The sequence below is a fragment of the Pogoniulus pusillus genome, chromosome 32 (genome assembly GCF_015220805.1).
Source record: "Pogoniulus pusillus isolate bPogPus1 chromosome 32, bPogPus1.pri, whole genome shotgun sequence".
In the NCBI taxonomy this organism is placed as follows: domain Eukaryota; kingdom Metazoa; phylum Chordata; class Aves; order Piciformes; family Lybiidae; genus Pogoniulus; species Pogoniulus pusillus.
The window spans coordinates 3,434,318-3,459,591 of NC_087295.1; the positions used below are offsets into that span (position 1 = coordinate 3,434,318).

General features: G+C 48.2%; 1 protein-coding gene across 5 annotated transcripts in view; it reads right to left on the minus strand.

Moving 5' to 3' along the window:
• ELMO1 (engulfment and cell motility 1) overlaps window positions 1-24,710 on the minus strand; it is a 340,489-nt gene extending 315,779 nt beyond the window's left edge. For 2 of the 5 annotated variants that reach the window (XM_064170007.1, XM_064170008.1), the window contains exons 1-3: window positions 24,231-24,349; window positions 14,068-14,198; window positions 11,513-11,658 (exon numbers count right to left, since the gene is read on the minus strand). The gene's annotated coding sequence lies outside the window, so the exon portion shown is untranslated. Of the gene's footprint in view, window positions 1-11,512; window positions 11,659-14,067; window positions 14,199-24,230; window positions 24,350-24,403; window positions 24,423-24,606 lie in introns of those variants that run through there. The other 3 variants (XM_064170010.1, XM_064170011.1, XM_064170009.1) reach the window with 3 other exon arrangements.
• Window positions 24,711-25,274: the final 564 nt, after the last annotated feature.

Here is a 25,274-nt window from a genome sequence, read left to right on the forward strand (position 1 = left end):
GTGTGAGGTTTTGCACTTCATATAGTATGGTATAGGTGGTCCTGCTCTGGCAGGGGGGTTGGTCTTTCAAGGTCACTTGAACATTGAAGTTCCTAACACTCTGTGATTCTGTAAAGGCTACTCAAACTCGGGGTGGATGCCATCCTTTCTTCACAACATAGACTTTAACACATAGGGAAACCAAGCAGGAACAGAGAAAGTCAGAGAAGTAGCTCAGCATCTGTCTCCTGCAATGGCAGGGCAAAACTCCCTGCCAATCAAGGTCAAATCCTCCTGTCCCAAACCACAGCACAATAAACACTGCTGCAGCAGCAGCAAACCCTCCCTCCAACTTGCTGAGGAGGCTTTTGACAGCTTTGTGACATTCTTGCTGGGAATAACAGACTGTTCTGTCTATCATCCCCTTTAATCCTCTCACAATATTAATCGATCATCAGTAATTGCTGGCAGCTGAGTAGCAGTAAAGAGTAGAAGCTCACTGCTCGGAGCTGTGCTGGGTGCCCACTTCCCTAATGAGGTGATTAACTTCAGATGCTTTCCTGAGTGAACCCATGCAGGCAAGTGGCACTCCAGCAGCTGCAGAAGCAGCACAAACACACTTGTAAATGCATTTCAGCATTTGTGCTTGGCCTTTCCCTCTCCTGCATGTATTATTCTGTTATTATGGCAAGTCACTTTGCCTGTAAAATGTTTTGCCCTGCTGTCAGGTTTTAGTTTGCATATTTCTGGAGGATTGGAATGCCCAGGGCTGGAAATGACTGTCCATAGCAAAAAAAAAAAAAAAATAGCCAAACCAAATGAAACAAAACTTAATGAGGCTTCAGAGCTGGTTATGAAGAGCTGCTCATAATGCACTGACTTTTGCATACGTGGTCCTCAGACAGCCTGGTGTCCTAAATCACCTTCATTTAGAACAAACACAGTTTCCAAAATGACCTACTTCACTCTATATGACTCTTCAGAGACACTGGGAGACCTTAACTGCTGTGTTTTATTCCTGTCATTGATGGTTTATATATGGAATTATGGAAATCTGAAACCTGAGGCAATGGTCTTGTAGGTAAGGGCCTGACCTCTTCTAACCTGATGGAGGTCCTGTGTTTTAATGTGTTTCTCTTACCTGCCTACATCATCCATTTTTCATGTCTCCTTTTGGCCTTTCTCTTTTGCCTTCCTCCTGTTAGTTATAGAATCAAGCAGCCTCCAAGCTCGTCCAGCCCAACCTAGCACCCAGCCCTAGCCAATCAACTAGACCATGGCACCAAGTGCCCCATGCAGGCTTTTCTTGAACACCTCCAGGGACAGCAACTCCAGCACCTCCCAGGGCAGCTCATCTTTTTTCTTATTTCTTCATACTGAGACCTTGAAGTTACAACCTCCATACATTTCCTTCTAACTATATTTTCATTGCTGATACACTGAATGATCTTTGAGACCTCTTCCAATTGGATATATTCTCCGTGTGTGATGTTTGCTAGCTGCATCACATTCCTCCCAAACACCATTTTTAAACACTTCAGCTATTTCCAATGATCCTTTTCCCTTCTGCCTTTCCTGCTTTAAGGAGGGTCACCTTTTGGCAAGGCTTTGGCCTAAGTTTCTACAACTACCTCAAGGGAGGTTGTAGCCAGGTGGGGTTGGGCTCTGCTGCCAGACAACCAGCACCAGAACAAGGGGACACATTGTCAAGTTGTGCCAGGGGAGGTCTAGGCTGGATGTTAGGAGGAAGTTGTTGGCAGAGAGAGTGATTGGCATTGGAATGGGCTGCCCAGGGAGGTGGTGGAGTCTCTGTGCCTGGAGGTGTTGAAGCCAAACCTGGCTGGGGCACTTAGTGCCATGGTCTGGTTGATTGGCCAGGGCTGGGTGCTAGGTTGGACTGGCTGAGCTTGGAGGTCTCTTCCAACCTGCCTGATTCTATGATTCTATAATTCTTTCCAAGATGAGACCTAAGTGCAGAGAGGAGGATAAGGCTTGAGTAGGGCTCAGTCAGGCAGACTGGTGCAAATTCTGTCCTCAGCCTGGCATTTAAAGGCAAACTGCAAAGCAGCATTCACAATAACTTGTGAAGTGATGTAGTTCTATGGTAATCTCCAGCAAAGAAAACACAGGTCCAGAAGAGTGGAACAAAAGTGATCAGAGAGCTGGAACACCTCTCTAGTGAGGACAGGCTGAGAGTGTTGGGGTTGTTCAGCCTGGAGAAGAGCAGGTTCCAGGGAAACTCTTGCATCCCTTTGGTATTTAAAGGGTATAAGAAAGATGGGAACAATCTTTTCATATGGGGCTTGCTGCAATAAGACAAGGGGTGATGGTTTTAAAAGACAGAAAGAGAGATTCAGAGTAGGTAGAAGGAAGAAATGTTTTACACCAAGGGTAGTGAAACGCTGGCCCAGGCTGTTCAGAGAAGTGGTAGAAGCTCCATCCCTGGAAACATTCAAGGTGAGGTTAGATGGGGCTCTGAGGAACCTGATCTAGTTGGGAATGTTCCTGCTCACTGCAGAGGGCTTTGACTGAATGACTGTCAAAGATCCCTTCCTACCTAAAATATTCAATGATAAGTCATAAGATCAGTTCCCAAGCCAGAAGGTAGAGTCAGGAAAAGGATTTATCTGCTGAAATGTGAAGATCTGTGCAACAAAACCTGTCCATGAATCCACACTAGATTTGATGAATCCTTTAGGTTAATATATAGATATATTCTTCCTAGAGAGTTCTATATTTGACATTTCTAACTGACAGAACAGAGCAAAGCCCTTGACCTTTCAAGATCTAAGGTATCTGAAGTTGTCGATCCTTCAATCAATGCAGGAAATTCCCTATTTTATTCAGCATAAAATTTAAATGTGGTAAGTAGCAGGAGGTCATTTTGGTTAAAAATAAACCCCCCCTTTTTTTTTTTTTTTTGCTTTTCCAGATCCACTCAAAACCATTTAGAGCATGGGAAATATTTTCCAGTTCAGCTACCAAATTAATGGACACGATACTTGTGCAGGTCTAATTCGCACCCCTTTTAATGGCTTCATATTCAGAGAGCTGAGCACCTGCAGCTCCCATTCAGCTTAGACATTCAGTATTTAGAAGTCAATAAGGGTGTCTGGATGTGCAGTAGCTGTGGGGAGGAGGGCAAAAGAAAAACAAGAGAAAGAAAAGAAACCCAAGCCTTTAATTTGTCACAAGTGCATAAGTAGAGGTAGGGGTACTCAACTTCACACCCTCCCACTTGAAAACGCTGACTACTACAAAAGGACTTCTATTCTCCTGCCTCCTAGGGAGCCTCAATTCCTGCCCCAGGATACAAGATGTCCCTGCTGGCTTCCCGGTCTAAAGTGGGAAAAAGCTTCCCTCTTAAGTCCCAAGGACCAATTAGTCAATGCCTGCAAAGCCCTCTGAAGGTGAAGAGTGTAAACTGTGCTTTCCCCTGACAGATGGCTACGGCTTCGTTTTAAGGGTTGCCTTTTAAAAGGCTGTTTTGTGGAAGCCCTTACTCTCTTCACTGTCCACTAGTGCAGATGATTGATTCTGAACTGGTGTGCAGATGGGGGAACAGGATGGCAAAACCTCTGCTCTGGCTGTGAGCATTCAAAGAGGAGAGACTTTAATACTGACTGACTTCATGAACCAGAGCTCCCCACTGGCTTGCGGCACTCTAACATGTCACAAACTGCTGCCACTTCTGCTTCCCCTTTCCTTTCCCCTCTGTGACAGTAGCACAGAATCTCTTCCCAAAAAGTATATGAAGTGCAAGACCTGTGGGGAGTGGAATGGTTTGTGTCACTGGAAGTAGCTTATTGCACCACGTTCCCACACTGGTCTTCATGCCCTGTTGCAAAGAGCACTTCGTGCAGAGCCTCACCTGTGTGTCTGCTCTGGCATGCCATGGAATATTCCACTGCCCTACTCAAAGCTGGCTGGCAGAGGCTTTGCTGGCAGAGATAATGACTGATGGCTGCTGAGAAAATCAGCACTGTGCTGCAAAACCTGGCCTGGTGCAAGAGAATCAAGGAATTCCTTCCAAGCTTTTAAGGAGAGAGTCATTTTGGGTGGTAGATGGCTTTAAGATCATCAAGCTTGACTGTTAACCCAGCACTGCCAGGGCACCGCTGAACCACCTCCCTTGGCACTACATCTGCCTGGGTTTTAAGTACCTCCAGGGATGGAGGACTCTATCACTTCCCTGGCCAGCGTGTTCCAGGTTTTGGCAACCCTTTTGGTGAAGAGTTTTTTTCCTGATGTCCAACCTGAACCTCCCTTGGTACAACTTGAGGCCATTTCCTCTTTTGCATTGCTTGTTACTCACTACAGCCTCCTTTCAGGCAGCTGTAGAGAGGAAGATCTTCCCTCACAGCCTCCTTTTCTCCAGGCTAAAAAGCCCCAGCTGCCCCAGCCTCTCCTCACAACATTTGTGACCCCTCACCAGCATTGTTGCTCCTCTTTGGATGTGCTCCAGCACTTCAGGGTCGTTGTAGTGAGGGGCCCAAAGCTGAAGCCCATACTCAAGGTGCGTTGCCCTGCTCCTTCTGGCCACACTATCTCTAATACAAACCAAGATGCTGTTAGCCTTCTTGGCCACCCAAGCACAGTGCTGGCTCATGTTCATCCAGCTGTCAGCCAGTACTCCTAGGTCCTTTTTTCCATGGGAAACTTTCAGGCCACTCTTCTCTAAGATCTTCTAGAATTGCATGGGATTGTTGTGATCCAAGTACAGGACCTCAGTTTATCAATTCTAATCCATTCCACAGGAAACATAATCTCCTGCTTCTATACCATGGGTGGTTTCTGGAAGAACCCAGAAGGAGAGAATATCATAGAGGCAGGATTTTGCAGGCTGAACTTGCAAACCCTATCAAGCCTGCCTATGGAACTGCTCAGAACAGCAGCACTTCCAGGGGGAGGATATTGTAGAGTCCAGATTACTTCTCTGGATATCAGTACAGTAACTCTCACTGATGAATAATAAGATAAGCCTTCAAAAGGAAGCCACCAGAATGTGTGTGTGTATGTACATGTGTATAGATCATTTTCTCTTAAAGGATATTAAATAAGCTAAGTCTTCCTCCTCTGTACAATGTGTATTGTATGGTGCTGTTTGCTGGGAAATTTCTCACCTCTCAGAGTTTTAAGTCTGGCTGAATTGCAGAAAGCTCATTGGCACTAGACATGATTTGGCTTTTGATTTGGTTTTCTTTCCTTCTTCCCCACAGGTATTATCACAGAATCAGCCAGGTTGGAAGAGAGCTCCAAGCTCAGCCAGTCCAACCTAGCACCCAGCCCTGGCCAGTCAACCAGACCATGGCACTAAGTGCCCCAGCCAGGCTTGGCTTCAACACCCCCTGGGACAGTGACTCCACCACCTCCCTGGGCAGCCCATTCCAATGCCAATCACTCTCCCTGACAACAACTTCCTCCTAACACCCAGCCTATATTTTCCATGGCACAACTTGAGGCTGTGTCCCCTTGTTCTGGTGCTGGTTGCCTGGCAGCAGAGCCCAACCCCACCTGGCTACAGCCTCCTTTCAGGTAGTTGCAGCCAGCAATGAGCTCTGCCCTGAGCCTCCTCTGCTGCAGGCTGCACACCCCCAGCTCCCTCAGCCTCTCCTCACAGGGCTGTGCTCCAGGCCCCTCCGCAGCTTTGGCGCCCTCCTGTGGACACCTTCCGGCACCTCAACATCTCTCTTGAATTGAGGAGCCCAGAACTGGACACAGCACTCAAGGGGTGGCCTGAGCAGCACTGAGTACAGGGAAAGAAGAACCTCCCTTGTCCTGCTGCCCACACTGCTCCTGAGCCAGCCCAGGATGCCATTATCTATGCACCTCAACATCTCTCTTGAATTGAGGAGCCCAGAACTGGACACAGCACTCAAGGAGTGGCCTGAGCAGCGCTGAGTACAGGGAAAGAAGAACCTCCCTTGTCCTGCTGCCCACACTGCTCCTGAGCCAGCCCAGGATGCCATTATCTATGTACCTTAGACACACACGCAGAGAGGAGAGCTCGGAGTTGTTTCTGTACTACCTTCTCCTGGCATTTGAGTGGGTAGCAGATGCAAGTGTGGTCTTGAGTCACAGCATCACAGAACGGTAGGGGTTGGAAGGGGCCTCCAGAGATCATCCAGTCCAAGCACCCTGCCAAAGCAGGATCACCTAGGACAGGTCACACAGGAACACATCCAGGTTGGCTTTGAAAGTCTCCAGAGAAGGAGACTGCACAACCTCCTCTTTTGTTTCCATACCTTTCCATGAGGAAACTGGGCACAAAGAGCTGGCAAGGAGATTAGCAGAGAGAGGATGAGGAGCTTCCTGTGAGAAGCATGAAGTAAGGAACCCTACAACGTACAGGACAGCTCTTTGGAGAGGCTGCTGTAGGGATGCTTTGCTTCTGCAGGAAGCTCCTGTGGTTCTTTCTGATGCGTGTTCATGCTCCTCCTCAGTAGGAGGCAGGATCTGCCACGTCTCAGAAGGGACTTTCTCAGAGAGCTGCCCCCACACTCCATTACAGGCCTGGGTGCTCAAGCCTTCACCTGGAACACTCGTCCAGGCTGTGAATGTTTCTGTGGCTGAAGTTTCCCCTACACCTCCCCCCTTCCCTATTGCCCTGAGTGAGAAGCCAGGCAGTTACTTGCTTGAGAAAAGTGCTGACCCTCAGAAGAAACCTCATTGGCTTTGCTCTGATTTCAATCAGATCTGAGCTATCAGACGAGATCTCTGCCCATATCTTACTTGTCCTAATGCTGCTTCTATCATACACATCTCACTGCTATCTCTGACTTCAGGCTGTGTCATTAGCCAGATAATTCAGAGCTCACAGCTCTTGGGTTTTTTCCATCACAAAGCAGAGTTTGGTCTCTTTGATGGAGACTCATTGATTTACAGAGAATGTAACTAAATTGCATTTCCTTTAGCAGAAATCAAACAACAAAGCTGATGGACTGAAGGTCTTTGTTCCTCCAGACATAGCCCACAAGTTTTCTGTCTGCTTTTCACTCAGTGCATGTTCCTGCTCTGTTGCTTTGGGCTTTTCTGTTGCTTCTTCTCTGATAGTTTTTGCTTTTCATGCGCTTAACTCTCCTCCAGTGAATGCCTCAGCGCCACTCCCTCTTCTTCCAGTGTTTATCCCTGGAAGTCTCCTCAGAAGGAAGAGGTGGATGGACTGAAGTCAGCCTGTTTGCACTTGGTCTAGTGCAACAACATTTGCTGCTCATTAGTCACATTTAACTTTGTCCTGTACCTGGTTCTTGGCATTTAAAAGACCTGTTTCATGTAAGCTGTTTCATCACTGAAATTATTCAAACACCTCTCTGCCTTTTTTCTTCTCCCTCTTTCTCCTCTGCCATAGGTTTCCTCTGGCATCACCCAAGAAGAGCAAAGGATGACTTCCTAAGTTGCATCGTGGTCTCCTGACACATGCAATTCAATCTGCTTTGGGAGTCCCCTGGAAGAGCTGAACTTTGTTCTTTTGCAGTAGCTTGACCCACTGCCTTGGTGCCATTATTCCTAGCTGTGTGTGCCAGCAGCAGTGTTCCTTTGGGCTCATGCAATCTCCTCTCAGTACTTTTCCTTGCTCTGTTTTGTTCCGTGTTTATCTGAACCGTTTACCTTGCTGCTTTGCCACAGACCAGCTCCACCTCACTCTCTGCCTTGGTAGCCACATCTGTTCAAGCCTTTATGTTTTCAAAATGACAGCAAGGGAGCCTTGTTTTATCTCGGAAAAGCTCCCTTCCTTCCCCCCTTTTCTCACCTATCTCAGCACCAAAGACCCTGCTAATTTCATTTCTTTGTTTTCCCCCCAGGCACTTCCTTCCTATGACTTGCTGCCATCCCATGACATCAGCTTGTGGATGCTGACACTCCTCAATAAACCAGCAAGCTGCAGGCATCAAAACACAAAGTCCAACCGAGTCCTTTCCACACAACTGATAAAATGCATCTTTGTGATCTTCCCACGCATGGCTAGGAGCTCTCTGCTCAGTGGCACTCAGCTCTCCACGCTGCTATTTGGATGTTGCACTTGGATTTTTTCACTGCTCTGGACCATACCAGAAGTCCACTGATCCAGGAGATGAGTTAGCCCAGCCAGGGATAATTCCTGGTCCTTGATGATTTATGAAGGATTGTTGCTTGTTTGCTCTTCTGACCAGCTTGCATCCTCACAAGGTTTACCTGGAGCAGTATAGAACAGAAGTAATTCTGTTCACTGGTTTTACTTCTCAGCTCAGTTTCTTCTTCTCAGTGATGGCACTTCCTGAGGCTGACAGCATATTTTTGAGGACAGGGTCTGTTTCTAGAAGCACCTGGTCTATAAACACCAGGTTTATAGGTGCTACCAAGGACAGCAGTGCGGCCAGCAGGACCAGAGAAGGCCTTCTGTCCCTGTACTCAGTGCTGGTTAGGCCACACCTTGAGTGCTGTGTCCAGTCCTGGGCCCCTCAATTTAAGAGAAATGTTGAGGTGCTGGAAGGTGTCCACAGGAGGGTAGCAAGGCTGGGGAGGGGCCTGGAGCACAGCCCTGTGAGGAGAGGCTGAGGGAGCTGGGGGTGTGCAGCCTGCAGAAGAGGAGGCTCAGGGCAGAGCTCATTGCTGTCTACAGCTACCTGAAGGGAGGTTGTAGCCAGGTGGGGTTGAGCTCTTCTGCCAGGCAGCCAGCAACAGAACAAGGGGACAGAGTCTCAAGTTGTGCCAGGGGAGGCTGAGGATGGATGTCAGGAAGAAATTCTTCACAGCAAGAGAGATTGGCATTGGAATGGGCTGCCCATGAAGTCCCCATCCCTGGAGGTGTTTAAGAGGAGGCTGGATGAGGCACTTAGTGCCTTGGTTTAGTTAATTGGAAGGTGTTAGGTGATAGGTTGGACTCTATGATCTCAGAGATCTTTTCCAACGTGGTTGATTCTGTGCTTCTGTGACTGGAATGCAGAAAGGCTTTTGCTTGTACTTGCTCCTGTGCAGAACAGGGTCTCTGCTAAATGCTATGCTGGAGTCAGACAGTCATAACAAAGTAAAAAGGTAGCATCTGCAGTGAGAAGTGCAGAGGAGAGGTGACTCAAACCTGACCAACAAGGGATTCCATTTTGGGTACATCATATTGTGTGTAAAGCTGAGGGATCATAAAGGTCAAGCTCTCTTCTTCAATGTCCAGTGCCCAAGGAGGAGTCTACTCCTTTTGCCTTCAACCCTGATCTCTGTGTTCCTGAATCCAGTTCTAGAATCCAGCTCCTGAATCCATTCCTGCCTGGCACTGAATCCAGCCTGGACTCTGAAGAAGTTCAACTTCAGTTTGGTGCATATTTGTATATATTTCATTCTTTTGTTCTTGATGGTGCTATATTTTACTTTCATCATTACTGTTTCATTAAAGCTGTTTTAGAGAGGGGTTTTTCCAACCCATAATTCTCTGTCCCTTATTCCCTTTCTCTTCCCCTTTTGGGAATGGAGAGTGGTCAATAAAAGGTGTCTGTCACTTGTTTAGTGCCCAGCCCAGCCCTAACCTATGCCACCAGCAGATAATATCCTTTAGAATGCTTCTTTACACCCTCAAGCCCTGCAAAAGTTGCTTCCTGGCAGTCACTGAGGAACCTGTACTTTGTTGCCTGCACTTCTTCTGAGGTCAACTCCTCTGACTCACACTAGATCAGACTCAGCAGCAGGATCCCAGGACACCCTTTATCTCTTCAGCTATTCCCACAGCCAGCATTAAAACAAACAAACAAATCAACCAACCAAAAAGAAAATTAAATGATGATGAGCTGCCTGTGCTGTGGGGAGTTCCCCTGCCAGCCCAAAGCACAACCTGTGTCACTGCAACTCTGCTATCTCTGCCTTGCTGGGGGTGCAGATCGCTGCAGCATCAATTGCTCTGTGTTGAGAAACCCAGGAAGGGAGAAGGGCTCCAGACAAAGGAAACCTTTGGCAATTCTAGGGTAGCTTCTTTAGGTACTTGTTCCTTTCATGCCCTGCCTGCTTCCTCTCAAGTCTAGGGCAGTGCCACCCTATTCTGATATCACCTTTTTGGGGGTGATGCCATCAAGCATGGGCTCTATCTCATCCCACTGCCTCACCTTGACACCCTTTTTAGTTTCAAGTCAGATGGTGAAATTGAAAATAGCAACTACTATTGCTTGACAGGAACACTATAGTGAAGAGGCTTCTGCATAGTCATGCAGGGTGCAGCCTGCATAGTCACGCAGGGACTCGATAGCAACCTGCTATTGAGAAGGACCACAAGGATGATCAAAGGGCTGGAGCTCCTCTCCTATGGAGACAGACTGAGACAGTTGGGGCTGCTCAGTCTGGAGAGGATAAGGCTCCAAGGAGACCTTATTGTGGCCTTCCAGTATCTGAAGTGGGCTACAAGAAAGCTGGGGAGGGACTTTTAGGCTGTCAGGTAGTGACAGGACTGGGGAGAATGGAGCAAAACTGGAAGTGGGTAGATTCAGATTGGATGTTAGGAAGTTCTTCACCATGAGGGTGCTGAGACACTGGCACAGGTTGCCCAGGGAGGTGGTGGAAGCCTCATCCCTCGAGGTGTATAAGAGCAGGCTGGATGTGGCTCTGGGCAAGCTGTTCTAGTGTGAGGTGTCCCTGCCCATGGCAGGGTTTTGGAACTGGGTGATCCTTGAGGTCACTTCCAACCCTGACAGTTCTGTAATTCTGAGTACTAAAACTAGATCAGAGAGTGTGCCTGGTGAGGATCAGCAAATCTCATTATGTGTTGTAATTAGTTGCATCACAGGAGGAAGGGGCTGGGTGCAGGAGTGGTGTGGTTCAGCAGCCACCCAGTGAAACTAAGAAGCCTCAGCTGTTTTTCTCCAGCCTGGGGCCTGGTCCTTAGCCCTTCTGCACTCATGGATCTTAAGCAGACCTATCTGATGTGGGATGTCATGCACACCAGTAGTAAAACCAGAACACCACAACTCTTCCACAAGATCGGAGGGACTGTATTATCCTCAGCCAAGCTGACTGACAGAACAGTCTCTGAGGTCTTTTCTCAGGATGAGAGACTCAGAGAGCAGACTGTTGACTAAAACCATATATTTAGAACCAAACACTGCATTTTTGCAGCAGTTCATTTCTGGAATTCATGGAAGCAGGATTTCCACACCCCCCCCTCCCCAAACCCAGTATCCTCACAGTACCTGCACAGTTCTATTAGCTCTGCAGCTACCAATTTCTCTCTGCAGTTTGTTCTCAAGAGCCTTTTAGTACATTTTCCCTAGGTGATGAACAGCTCAGAACTGGTTCCTTTTGAGGTGTTGCATTTAGTCATCTCTTTGTGCAAGACAGAAAGGAGACCTTAAATAAAAGAATACCCTTGAGGAGAGTTCTGGGAAAGGCAGGAAAAATAAAATAAAACCAGGCTCTGAAAGCAGGAGACCTAAAAGCCAGAAGTGGCTACACAGTTTTAACAAGGTTACTGGGGACAAAAGAGCCTAGGCAAGCTTGATTTATTCTGCAAAGCAAATCACAACCCCCCAGCTGATAGGCACAGTGTGACTCACACAAGGATTCAGACTCTGTGTCTGCTTACCTAGGGACATGAAGTAGCTTCAAAACCTCTTCACCTCCTGTTTGAGGCAGCTGCTCCCTCAGCTCCTGTTGCACAGTGGTGTAAATTCAGAGCTATCTCACCATTGACTCAATCTTCCCAATCATGCTTGTCACAGGTGGGTGCTACTGAAGACAAACAGTAGATAACTTATAGAAGATCAGGAACAGTGGGGAAACATTATTAATGCAATTAAGACAACTGACTCTGGAAACATAACTGCTTAAACAGCAATAGGAAGGGATTTATGCTCTGTTCTCCTTTCCCTGATTTATTTCCTTAGGCAAAAGCACAACCCAAGAACAGGATTCAAGAGAGATGTTGAGATGCTGGAAGGTGTCCACAGGAGGGCGCCAAAGCTGGGGAGGGGCCTGGAGCACAGCCCTGTGAGGAGAGGCTGAGGGAGCTGGGGGGGTGCAGCCTGCAGCAGAGGAGGCTCAGGGCAGAGCTCATTGCTGGCTGCAACTACCTGAAGAGAGGTTGTAGCCAGGTGGGGTCGGGCTCTGCTGCCAGGCAACCAGCAAGAGAACAAGGGGACACAGCCTCAAGTTGTGCCATGGAAACTATAGGCTGGGTGTTAGGAGGAAGTTGTTGTCAGAGAGAGTGATTGGCACTGGAATGGGCTGCCCAGGGAGGTGGTGGAGTGGCCGTGCCTGGAGGTGTTGAAGCCAAGCCTGGCTGGGGCACTTAGTGCCATGGTCTGGTTGATTGGCCAGGGCTGGGTGCTAGGTTGGCCTGGCTGAGCTTGGAAGTCTCTTCCAACCTGACTGATTCTATGATTCACACTCTAATTTTCCACTATCCAGAGGGGACTGCAATCAGCTGGACAGGAAAATTTAATCTTCCCTTGAAGTTTCTTCTCTCTCTCTCTTTTTTTTTTTCATTTGAGAATGAGCAGTGATGCCATTAGAATATGGATGAGGAAACTCAGGCTTCAACCAACTGCCACTGATTTCAGCAGGGCCAGAAATTCCATCTTCATAGAATCAATCAGGGCTGGAAGGGACCACAAGGGTCATCCAGTTCCAATCCCCCTGCCATGGGCAGAGACACTTCACACTAGATCAGGCTGGCCACAGCCTCATCCAGCCTGGCCTTAAACACCTCCAGGGATGAGGCTTCCACCATCTCCCTGGGCAACCCATTCCAAGGTCTCACCACACTCATGCTGAAGAACTTCTTCCTAACATCCAACCTGAATCTCCCAATTTCCAGCTTTGTTCCATTCATTCTTAATGGAAATGCCTTTTCCACTCAATAACCTCAACAAGAATTCAGTGATGCCACTTGGAGGCATGCATTTTTCCAACTTGCTTGCAGTGCTTTGAGATCTGTCTGGAGAAGCCTCCAAGTGTGTCCTGAGCTTGGAGCAGCCCTTTACAATAGCTCAGTGGGAAGCTGCTGCTGGGACAGAACTTCCTGTGGTTGTGCTTTGTGTCTAACAAACCAGAACAACACAATGGTAGCAATTTGCTCTCATGTAAATTCAGAGCTGCTCCACTGGGAGAGGGGAAATATTTTTCTGGGTGTCTTCTGCCTTCATGCTGAGGGCAGATTTGGGTCTAGTGTCATTACACTTCTCACAGTGCTGTGGTGAATTTTCCATCACTGGCATTTTTAATCCTGTTAATGCTTGGCTGAGAGCACAGTGCTTGACAATGTGCTGGATTGCACAACCAGAAGCACTCTCTGAGAAGCCTCTTGTTCTGTTCCAGCAAAGCCAAATGTCCCTGGGCAACAACTTTGCATTCCATCTTTCCCTGTAGAACCAGTGTGGCAAAAAACCTGTTGGAATCCTAAGTTTCTAGCTGCTGACCAGGAGGTTTGTCCTCAACACTCTCTGCTCTGCCTTGGTGAGACCTCATCTGGAATACTGCCTTCAGTTTTGGGCTCCCCAGTTTAAGAGGGTCAGGGATCTGCTGGACAGGCTCCAGCAGAGGGCTATGAGGATGATGAGGGGACTGGAGCACTGCCTGTTGAGGAGAGGCTGAGGGATCTGGGGCTGTTTAGTCTGGAGAAGACTGAGAGGGGATTGAATCAATGTTTATAACTATCTGAGGGCTGGGAGTCAGGAAAGAAGGGACAGGCTCTGCTCACTGCTGCCTGGGATAGGACAAGGAGCAACGGGTGGAAGCTGCAGCACAGGAGGTTCCAGCTCAACACAAGGGGAAACTTCTTTACTGTAAGGGTCCCAGAGCATTGGCACAGGCTGCCCAGAGAGGTTGTGGAGTCTCCTTCTGTGGAGCCTTTCCAGGCCTGTCTGGATGTGCTCCTGTGTGACCTGAGCTAGATTGTATGGCCCTGCTCTGGCAGGGGAGTTGGACTTGATGATCTCCTTGGGTCCCTTCCAACCCCTACCACCCTGTGAGCCTGTGGACACCAGTTAGGAGAAGTTTGCTCTGGGCACCAAGCCTCAGGACTATCTGATTTTCCATTCTGCTCCCCTTTAACTGATTGCCCATAAAAATATTCAGGCATGGGTTTGACTGAACCCACATACCCACACACTCAAAGAAGCACAACCTTGCATTACTCACCTGTCATCTTAAGGAGTGGAACAGAAAGAACTGCACCTTCCTAACCTCTATTGTCAGGTCTTACTTCAGGCAGCTGTATGAATTTGTCTGCTGCTTGTTTGATGCTGAAAGGATTAGTGTGGCATCTCTCCCTGAAACAAAAAAGAAAACAGCAGGTTGCATCTCCTGCAGAGCTGAATGGGCTGGCAGAGACTAATCCATGGCTCTCCCTAAAAACCCATCTGTATCTTTTGGTTTGCAGTGTTTCAAGGGGTTCCTTTATACCTGAGTACTAAATAGTCAGCTCAGAAATGACAAAAACTATGTGTGTGGGTCCCAGCTCTACAGAGTGCTGTTATAAATTGTTATATCAGCAGTTTCTCCAAGACTCATATTGTGCCACTTATGATCTCCAGGATGATCATAGAAAAATCCAGGCTGGAAAAGCCCCTCAGGATCACCAAGTCCAACCTATAGCCCTACTCTATAAGATTCACCTTAGAAACACAGGATCAACTAGGCTGGAAGAGACCTCCAAGCTCATCCAGTCCAACCTAGCACCCAGCCCTGGCCAATCTACTAGATCATGGCACTAAGTGTCCCATCCAGCCTTCTCTTCAACACCCCCAGGGCAACTCCACCACCTCCCTGGGTAGCTATACCCCTAAGCACCACATCCAAACGAGCCCTAAACACATCCAGGGTGGGTGACTCCACACCTCCCTGGGTAGCCACATCCTTAAGCACCACATCCAAACGAGCCCTAAACACATCCAAGTTTGGTGACTCCACCACCTCTCTGGGCAGCTCAGTCCAGTGCCTGACCACTCTCTCCATGAAAAGCTTTTTCCTAATGTCCAAACTGAGGAGGATTCAGGAAAGCCTAACCCAAGGAAAATGCAGCTGTCTGGGAAAGGAAGGCAATAAAGTGGATTCTATTTTGTCTCTGTTTACTTTCCTCCCAGGGAGAATCAACTGCAAAACAGCAGCACATCAATAAAGACACCTAATGCAGTTTCCTCCAAAATTGCTAAGTTTACTGCAGGTGAACTATCTGTCAATTTGTGGTCATGTTAGAAAAATAGGATAGGGAAGCTGGAACACAAGAGGGATACTTTGGGTTTGATATTTCAGAAAATACAAGATGTCCTAACAGATTACATCCTCCCTGTATCCAGCATCTTCCTTCTAGCAGTATGGAAGAAGAAAACAGCAGAACTACAGAAGGCCTTGGAGCAGTGAGCAGTGCTTTGCCATAGTGAGAAAATCCCTTTGTTAGACTTTCTGCTTGATCCTGCACAGCTTTTGGTCACCATTAACTGGAAATCATTTGCTTCTGGGGCTTTTAATCACTAGAGAGCTACTTACTCAGCTCAGCAGCATAGCTTGGGGTATGGAGCAGATTGAAGAGTTAATAAAGTCATTACTGCATTGAGAAAGGCAGGTAGTATCTAGTGGTGTGTGCTAGGGCTGGAGTCAAAGGCAGCAGCTTTCATTCTGCTTGCCTGAGAACTCAGTGTTCCTGTAGCAAGGCAGCTGAAAGAGTAATGACTGCTCCACACTGGAATCACATTTGGTGAATAACCAAAACGCTCATCTGGATCCTTGTGTGCATCAATAAATGCCTGAATGTGTGCAGGCTGTGGGGTTGCCTGGAGCAGCTCATTCCAACAACAGGCAAAGGAGGGCGGCAGGGAAGGAAAAGGGAGCCAGAAAGGAGTGAGAATATTGTTGAGAGAGATGTTCACTGCAGCCTAAAGCGGCAACAAAGAGCAGTTGACACAGAGGGAAGGTGCAAGTGTAGCTGAGGCATTCTAAAGTGACCTGTTAGGTGGAAAAATCTGCAGCTGCAAGCTTTGGTTGCTTAACTTGAGAGAAATAGAACCTTGCTGATTAAACAAAAAGATACCTTTCCCCCCAAGTGCTTTGCTGTGGTCCTCTAGGTGCACAGTAACTGCTTTTAAAATAACATTTATGCCTTCCCCTGTCTTTGCTAAGGAGCTGCTGAGCTCTCAGAGGAATGAATACAAAGCCTGTATCCCATTGAACTCTTGCGAGGGTACATCAGGCTCTGAATACTGATCCTTTCAGCAGCAAACACTAATGAACTTAACAATCGTGTCATTAGTTGTTTGTAATGGCACATGGGTCTGTCCCCCACACATCTCCAAGTGCTTGCTGGTGGCTGCAGACCTCACTGGTGCCCTTATCCAGAGAAGCCTGTATTACAATGAGCAACTTCACTGAAATTAAGGCAGCTTCTTGCCGAGGAAGGCACAAAGGAGGAAAGCAGAACCAGTGGCTGGCTTGAAGTGTCACAGAAAACCTCCTGTGAGTGGGGGGATGATTATTATATGAGTTTCAGGGCTGGGAAACAAGGTCCCAGTGTAATTACAGGACTTGCCGAAGGCCACACAATGAGGCAGTGGTGGAGGGCAGATGGCAGCTCCCACAGCTCAAGTCAGATGCTCATGCTTCATATTGCCAACAAATGCTTTCAGGCAGAGAAACAATAGCAGTGATAGCCATGTCCTGGGGCACACTCTTACATGATGATTTATCCAGGCTGTAGGAATGTAAATCTGTCCTTCTGTAAGCTCCAATCCAGGACATTATTCCTCACAAGATACTGCTTTGGAGTTCCTCCTGCCAGAGGTATGCTTTGAAGAGACATCTCGCTGCACAAAGTGTCTGCAACAATCTCTCTTTCCTAACAAGCAGGTTTTCACAGTCATCTATGCTGTCATCTCACCTGCAATCACACTTGGTTTAGCACATCATGGGTGAAGCCTTAAAAACCATGAAAATAGTAATTCTTGTTGCAGTAAGCCAAGCTGGAGTGAAGTTTGGTAGGAACAAGTTCAAAACTTTGGGAGAAATGCCACTTCCAGGATGCAAGGCAGTGCCATGGTCTGGTTGATTGGCTAGGACTGGGTGCTAGGTTGGACTGGATGAGCTTGGAGGTCTCTTCCAACCCAGGTGATTCTATGATTCTGTGAAATAACCCTAGCAGAAAAGTCTGTGGGGCTGCTTATTGAGCAAGCTGTGCCTCACTCAAGTAATTTTATGACCTAGGCAAAAGCTGGGAGAAAGCTCAAGCTTAGGAACCACCATGGTGAGGTTTGATTAGGTTTTAGGCTATCAGATAGTGACAGGACCAGGGGGAATGGAGCAAAGCTGGAGGTGGGGAGATTCAGACTGGACATAAGGAGGAAGTTGTTGAGCATGAGAGTATTGAGAGCCTGGAATGGGATGCCCAGGGAGGTGGCTGAGGCCCTGTCCCTGGAGGTGCTTAAGGCCAGGTTGGATGAGGCTGTGGCCAGCCTGATCTAGGGTAGAGTGTCCCTGCCCTTGGCAGAGCAGTAGGAACTAGATGATCCTTATGGTCCCTCCCAACACTGACTGATTCTGTGATTGTTGCAACTTGCCAACAAAGATGCCCCAAGGTTTGTTTTTTTCAAGGACTCTAGCCACTGAGTGTTTCTGTCCTGCTCTTATGGGTTTGGATAATCTGACTCACTGAGTAGTAGTGGCTGGAAAGAGCTCCTGGAGGCCATGTAGCCCAGCCTTCTGCTAAGGTTCCCCTAGAACAGGTTGCACAGAATCACATCCAGGTAGGTTTTGAATCTCTCCAGAGGAGGAGACTCCACAACCTTTGTGGGCAGCCTGTTCCACTGTTGTGTTGTGCTCAAAGGAAATAAGTTTTCCACATCACAAAGATTTGTATTTGGCTCTCACTTCACTAAATGATCCTTTCTTGCTTCAGTATGTTAAGGACATCTCAAGGCCAAGGTATTAGGTGAGCTTAATCTTAAAGGATGGGTCCACTGCTGCTCCAAGGGGTGCAGGCACACCAAGTAATGCACAGATGAAGCTCAGAGATCAAAAATTAGCTGGTAGAGAGATGGGAAATGCTAACTGCATTCTGATAGCTGAGAAAAGAATGATATAAATGGCACAGGGAAAAAAATTAAAGGCAAACACAAACCCACAACAGAAGTCTTGCTGGATCTAGGCAGATCAGTAGTTCCCAAACTGTGCATGAATAACAACTGTGTGGTCCACTGAGCTGGATCCCTTGGAGGGCTTCCAAGGAAAACTTTGATACTATCAGTCTGTGCTGCCCTGTGGCAGCTGTCCATGGAGAAAGGGCTTAGGAAAAAGCAGGAGAGGCTGTGAACAAGCCTTTGTTTTAGTGAGAAGTGAGAAAAGAGCCTGTTTCCTTTCCTGCTCCGATGGCCTGGTGCCAGGCAAGTCACTGCGCTCTCAGCGCTGGGGAGGGCAGGACCACGCTGACCCCGGCCATGGGGCAGGAGCACACAGAACCTCTGCCCACTCTCCCCTGCAAAGCCCTGGACCATAGCACACCCAACTTCTGCCAGAAACACTCCAGCTCAAGTGAGAGGCTGTACTCAATGACCCAGGCAGAGGGCTTCCAGTAGCTCAAGGAAGTGTGAGCCACCTTGAGAGGTTATTCCCCAGAGAGAAAATGCTGGAATAATTCAGTCTAGGATTGCATCACCTGAACCCAGAGATCAGTGAAGTGGCTCTAGCAGAGCCTCTGTGCTCACCCAGCAGAAGGAGAATGTGGCAAGCATCAAGTGGAAGAGGAAGCAGCAACGTGAGGGGAGACAAAGCACGCAAGTTAGCTGAGCCACAGCCAGATAAGTCCCCAGGCAGCTCACAGCAGGCAACTTCCCTTAGAGAGCTGAGCCAGAGCCTTCCATGAGTCTGCTAGAAAATAAAGCCTGATAAAGAGGCTGTTTATTCTGGTTCACTTCCTATAAGTGACATGGGGACCTTTGGAGTTCTCAGCTTGCAGTTTGAGTGGCAGGCTGTCAGTACAAGTGCCTGCTCTAGACCCTTAAAGCACACAGCCCTTCAAATCCTACGATAAGATCATCAGGTTCAACTGTTAGCCCAACACTGCCAAGCCACCACTGAGCCATGCCTTAAAGCACACAGCCCTTCTAATTGTACAACCATTTAGGTTAGAAAAGGCTTTAAGATCATCAGGTTATTCTTCCCCTGCTAGTCAGACCACACCTTGAGTGCTGTGTCCAGTTCTGGGCTCCTCCATTGCAGAGAGATGTTGAAGTGCTGGAAGGTGTCCACAGGAGGGCGCCAAAGCTGGGGAGGGGCCTGGAGCACAGCCCTGAGAGGAGAGGCTGAGGGAGCTGGGGGTGTGCAGCCTGCAGCAGAGGAGGCTCAGGGCAGAGCTCATTGCTGTCTGCATCTGCCTGCAGGGAGGCTGTAGCCAGGTGGGGTTGGGCTCTGCTGCCAGGCAATCAGCAAGAGAACAAGGGGACACAGCCTCAAGTTGTGGCAGGGGAGGCCTAGGCTGGATGTTAGGAGGAAGTTGTTGGCAGAGAGTGATTCTTAGCAGCTCCTATCGATGCCTTTCCCCTCACTATTTTTCAGCCAAGCAAGTATTGCTATCTTCAATAAAACCCTGGTAGCAAGTAGGAGGCCACCTTCTGCCTAGCATGGACTGTCCTCCAAATTGCAGTAGCAAGACATCCTTCTCCAGGAGCCCTCTGCCTGTTTGGATCACCAAAAGCCAACTGTGTCCTTGGTTATGGCTAAAAAACCCACTTGCAAACCCTGCTCCTTTCCTCATGAATCACTAGGCTGCTGCTTGATACAGACCTTATACCTTGCATCTGCCCTTGGCCCCAGGATTATCAGCATCCCTCTTGTACAACTCAAACACACTTTTGTCTGCTGATTTTTAAGACATCATTGTTTTTCTAGAGACAGGCAACCCCTTGTCAGCAAACAGAAGTGAAGAGAAGCCCAGTGAGCCTCACAACCCAGCTGCATGCTGAATTCCTTTTCTTTACAAGGTCAACATACCCCCAAGAAGCAACAACCACAGGCTGCATGGTGTCCTGAAGTGCTCCTTGGAGAAAGTGAGTAGCCCTTCCTGCTTGGTTTGCAAGGAGGAGCCACCAAAGAATGATGAACAGGCTCCTGTCCAAGCTGCTTACATCTTCTGCCCAGTAAAGGGCCACAGATGGGAAGACTGAGAAGAAAGGTGCAGCAAAACCATGTTTCTGCAGAAGTCTGGTTTTGTACAGGCTGTGGGCATCATGTGAGACCAGCAGGCAAGCAGCCTACTGCTCTGGTCTGAAGCTCACTGTGCTGAACATCCACCCCAAGAAACGAGAGAGATTTCAGACTCATTGAGCGTGTGAAAGCCATGGCCTTGGAGATGCTGTAGCCTTAGGTGGACACAGCATGGCCTTGGAGATGCTGTAGCCTTAGGTGGACACAGCATGGCCTTGGAGATGCTGTAGCCTTAGGTGGACACAGCATGGCCTTGGAGATGCTGTAGCCTTAGGTGGACACAGCATTTTCCACTCGTGGAGGTGTGAGTTTTAGTGCCTGAGCTGCAAAGGAGGCAGTAAAGCTGCTCTTTGGGCTGCCTCTGCACAAAGGACCATGTGGATGAAGCTGAGCTTGAGAGGAGGAAGCTGGCTAGGAAGGGGTCAAGACCACATAGGGTCAGGTTCAAGGTTACTCCCCCTGGAGGGTTAACCCTGTACACTAGGAAGGTAAGTCTCAAAAGTTTCTATAGCTGCTTTAGGTTCTCTCTTGTGGACACATGGGCAGATGACACAAGGCTGCTGTTTTCTGGACCAGTAGATGTGAGAAGGCTGCAAATAGAGCTTGCCAAGTGTCCAGTGGTGTGGCCTGCACTCTCCAGGCTCTGAGTCCCAATACAAATCTCTGAGCAGTGTTTCTGGAATTAGAAAGTTGCCCTCTTCTAATTGGCTCATTAAAAATATCACTTCAGAAAAGTCATCTATTTCCCTCAAAGCTGTGACAATAAGTTGTCAGCATTTCTCCTCTCTTATTTAATACTCTGCCTGCTTTCCACAGCTTATGCTGAGCTGCTGCCTTTAATTTGCATTTGTGCAAGACTGCAATATTCCTGCAGTAAACTAAGCAGTAAAGAGATTTGGAGGCCTTTGCTGGCTGTCTCCACTGCTCAGCTTCCTCTGGCTCCCAGTGACATTATTCATTCTTGCAGGGACACAGAAGCTGCCACCACTGGCTCAGACTCATTCCTCTATGTGCTGTCCTGTATCCTGCCTCTGATGCTGGATTATCCTGGATTACCCTGGATTTGCAAGAGGTATCTCCAGGAGTAATAATTCTCCTTTGATACCACTCTGATCACAGACTCAGTTGTTTGGAATTTCAACTCTAGGTGTAGCTCCTCTAAATATCTCCAGAAAGCCACTGGAGAAGAAAAGTCTTCAAAGGACTGAGTCCAGCCTTTGCTTTCAGTACCTTTTCCTCACTGATGCCTGTCCTCGAGTCTGAAGGAGCTCAGTTGCTCACAAGCACTGTGCCAACAAGTGAGCAAGGTCAACAGAAGTGGGCATGGCTGATGGCCATGGCTCTTCCAGAGGGGTCAGCATGTCTCAGTCACCTAGACCCGAGTACAAAGACTCTGTGTAACCAGTGGGTGACCTATTGCCACCATGCTGCTATCACAATATGAAGGTGCCTCCAGTTCCAGGTGAGCTCAGCATCACCAGGTGCTGCTGTGGTATCTTAGATACTCTGTGTCCCTTTCTTCCCTGCCATGCACAGCTCTACACAGTGCACCAAAGCCCCAGCTCCACCACCTCTTGTCTCTGTGACCTTGCAGCATGTATCCTCCTGCTGTAAGACCCAGAAGGACAGCAGCAGGTCCTGGGAGGTCAATGTGTATGGTAAAGAACATAAAGTAGCTCTGCCCATCAATAATCCTTATATTAATACAATAAAGCTAAATTTAAGTCTCTTTGTGGGCTTTTGGGGTCCTGTAACTTGACCTTCCATGTCATTACTCTCACAGGCAGACAAATTCAAACACTTGCTCCTTTACTCTCCTGTTCCTAGGCAGAAGCTGCACCCAAGCACAGGTCAGTACAGTGTATTGACAGGAAAGTAACTAAATGACCAAAGCAGTCCATGTTCTGCACAACCCTGAACACCTTAACGAAGAGGAAAGCTGTTTCTTCCCCTTCAGAGAGGAGGCTGTTCAGAAACATGTCCTGCAAAGAACTCAGAGGGCTCACAATACCACAAGCAGCTTCATCAGTGAATAAATTTAGAGCAAGGCTCACGGAAGTCTCATTAGATAGACTCTGAGACCAGTCCCACACTAGTCAGGTGGGTTACCATCCTAAGCAAGGGATCTTGGCTATGCCTGCAACAGAGGGAGTAAGACAACAGCCCTTTGGTGGCAGTCAGCTGAGACCTGCCAGCTGATAGAAACCCTCCCCCAGCAGAAATCCTCTGGCTGCAGCCTGGCCAAGGAGCCTTCCTCTGGCACTGAGCCTGCCTTGCTCAGGGACACACTTCTCCCGCTGCTGTGCATGTGGAGCAGCATGTGCCAAGCCATGACTCACAAAAGAACAAAACCCAGTCCACACCAACATTAGGGAAGCCTCTGACACTGGAGGAGACTTGGCCAAGCTGATTTATCACCCGGTGTGGTTGCTTTAAAGCTCTCATGTCTCTTGCTCATTAGAATTTATGCTGCCTGGGTTTATTTCACCACCACCACTTCAGCATGTTTGGAGATCCTGTGATTTTTCAGGTTTTTTTTTGCTTCCTGCTAGAGGTGTGCTTATAACAGCCCTCAGACTGTCCTGACCTCATCTGCAATCCCATGCACATACTAGACCCTTCACAGAACCACAGACTCAACCAGGTCAGACAAGACCTCTAAGATCCTTGCATCCAACCTACCATAATACCTTAAAACACCCCAGCAAACAGTTGCTTTTCCTCCCCTGGTTTCTGCTTTCTGAAGAAGCATGTTCCTTAGGGTTTTTTTTCCAGTGAAAAGAAGAAATACAGGGCATCTTCATTACCTCTTTTTCTTTCCCCACCACAAACTACCTCAGCCATTTGCACAAGAGCTTGGCAGCACCAGTTGCTTTAAATTGAGCCAGTTTGTACAAGCAGAAATTAGCTATGCTGCTTCCTACCCCACTGGGATACAGAACATTCCCTGCTCTTCAGGGGGGGTTGTCAGGTAGTCTTTTTTTGTGTGAGATAACTCAAAACCAGAGTAGGAAATGTAGATATTGCTTGCCAGTGCTGGGCAGCTGAATCAACTATCCTAAGAGCCAGGCAAGGGCTGTGGAAGAGCCCTGAGCCTGTGGACCTGCCACACGGTCAGAAGTCAGCATCAACTTCTGTGGAGAGCTGTGCAGGAGCAGAACTTTAAGGACAAAGACCTTGCAGTCCTCTGAGCATCTTACACTGTACATTTCAAAAATCAATTTGCTTTGCAGAGTGCTAGAAACCACTCCCTCCCCCAGGGCTCCTCACCTCAGTGGATTTAGCACACCACAGTAGAAAAAGAGCCTTTGAAATTCCAGCCCACAGCTCCCTCATACAGTGCTTAGAGTATGGCAAGCTGATAGCAAAACACCTCTCTTCATATTCCCCTGCCCTTCAGGAGGGCCTGTCCTTAGCAGCATCCAGTTCTGGGCTCCTCAATTCAAAAGACATGTGGAGAAGGGTGTCCAGAGAAGGGCAATGAAGCTGGTGGGGGGCCTGGAGCACAGCCCTGTGAGGAGAGGCTGAGGGAGCTGGGGGTGTGCAGCCTGCAGAAGAGGAGGCTCAGGGCAAAGCTCATTGCTGGCTACAACTACCTGAAGGGAGGCTGTAGCCAGGTGGGGTTGGGCTCTGCTGCCAGGCACCCACCAACAGAACAAGGGGACACATTGTCAAGTTGTGGCAGGGCAGGTCTAGGCTGGATGTTAGGAGGAAGTTGTTGGCAGAGAGAGTGATTGGCATTGGAATGGGCTGCCCAGGGAGGTGGTGGAGTCTCTGCCTGGAGGTGTTGAAGCCAAGCCTGGCTGGGGCACTTAGTGCCATGGTCTGGTTGATTGTCTAGGGCTGGGTGCTAGGTTGGACTGGCTGAGCTTGGAGGTCTCTTCCAACCTGGTTGATTCTGTAAGTCTGGGTGCCTTTCAAGGGCTAAACAGGGCTCAAGGCAGATGAAGGTCATTTGGCAAGAAGGCTAATTAAGCTGCCTGTTTATCTGTTGCACCTAGGTCTTTGTACAACATTTTTCTCCCTTCGGTTACCAATTTGCAGAAGCAGTCTTGTGGTTTGGGTTTGTTTGGGCTTTTTTTTTCCCCTGCCCTTTTGTTTTTCTTTCTACTAACCAGCTATTTCTGGTGAGTGCCAGCCAGTGCCTGCGTTGTGGACAGCTTCTGCCACAGCTTCTGCCTCCCGAGGGAACTACACAGCGACACAGAGCAAAGCAAACTCCTCTGCAACCTGAGCTGGAAACTTGGTCTAGAAAAAGAGAAGAAATAGCCAGAATTTAAGCCCTTACCTTCAGGTGTTTTGGCTCCTGAATTTGAAATGCAACTGTGTGTTTCTGCCTGTGGAACAAGCTTTTATCCTTTCTGACCCACACCTTTAGAAAGTGCAGAGCTCCCTGCTGCTGGAAAATGATGTTCCCACGCAGCAACCCCAGCTCAGAGCACAAACACTTTGACAGCCTCAACACCAGGCATTAATATAAAAACCCTTTACCTTCATATGGTCAACCAGACACCAGGAAGGACATTCACACAGCCAGAACCGAGTGAGCTCCCATGGAGCCATTTGAGGAGGATTTCTATGTTGTCTCTCCACCTTCCCTTGCAACAACCACACCTTTATCACCAGCTGCTATTTAAAAGCATCATCCCAGACTTCCCCACCTGGGAAGCACTCAGGCCAATTCAATTGTTTAATTGAAATGGCTTTGGCAGCCAAATGGTTTATGGTGTCTTCTCCCCCCCTCCTCCTTTGTTGTAAAGAGTCATTTTGCACACAAGAGAAATGTTTTGAAAGGTTTCAAATCAACTCCAGTGGAAGGCATATGGGAGATGTTATATGACATGTCAAAACATCACTCCTGTTCGTTTCAGCAAAGCCAGTTTGTGGTTTCGTTTCCCTTTCAGGAGCAGCTTTCCTCTGTGTCCAGTCCCCTCAACATTTTGCCTGCGTTTCATACGAGCTGTGAAACAGTGCAGGGCAAGCTGGTGAGCTGCCCTCTGCTTTGTTATGTGCTGCTTTGGCAGGCAGCTCTCAGATAACCAAACATCTCTGAACAGCAAGCACTACATCTCAGAAACAGTTTGCAGGAGGGGGGATGGCAGTGACAGGACACAGCTGGCTGTAATTTAATGGCCACAGAGTATTAAGAATAGAAACAG